Genomic DNA, 852 nt, shown 5'->3' on the forward strand with positions numbered 1-852 from the left:
CACACATGCAGACACACGCATGTACATGCACACATACATGCAGACATATAAGGCAGCATATGCACACATTATATGCAGGCACACAAAAGTATGCACATGCACACACACAACATACCAACACACATAAGCATGGACATGCACATGCATAGCACACACACATTAGCATGCACATGCACACACACAAGCATGCACATACATGCACACAAATGCATGTACACACAAACATGCACACAGCCTTGCACAGATGCATGCACAATCATACATACACACATTCATATGCACATATATGTATCAACTATGTATCAACTATGCACATATTTGTCACAAAAAATTAAGGGGGGAAAGGATAGGAAAAAAAGGGGGGAAGGAAAAGGCAGGATAGGAGAAGAAAAGAGAAATGTGCCAGGACCATTTGGAGTCAGGAAAGAATTTAACCCCTGGTCAGATGGGGACCAACTGGGGGGGTGGGAAGGTGGGCCCTCTACCCCGGTGTCTTGAGCCTTTATTGACATTACGTAGAAGCAGGATGTTGGTGCTGTGGTTTCCCTGCATTACACGTAGCAGGTTCGGGTGTCACGTCTGTGTTGGTGGTCACCCTGAGCAGAGTTTAAATCAGGGCTAGGCAACCCCCAGCATGGGTACCAGAGTGTGGCATTCTGCAAAGGCATTTTGCTTGGCACATGCGCCTCAGGGCAGATGGTGGGGAAGGGACCAGGGCAGGATAGGGCCCCTCATGGATCCCCTGTTGTTTCATAGTTTCATAGTTAGGGTCGGAAGGGACCTGAGTAGATCATCAAGTCCGACCCCCTGCCATGGCAGGAAAGAGTACTGGGCTCAAACGACCCCAGCAAG

Source organism: Gavialis gangeticus, unplaced genomic scaffold (genome assembly GCF_001723915.1).
Source record: "Gavialis gangeticus isolate Ggan-Ray unplaced genomic scaffold, GavGan_comp1, whole genome shotgun sequence".
In the NCBI taxonomy this organism is placed as follows: Eukaryota; Metazoa; Chordata; order Crocodylia; family Gavialidae; genus Gavialis; species Gavialis gangeticus.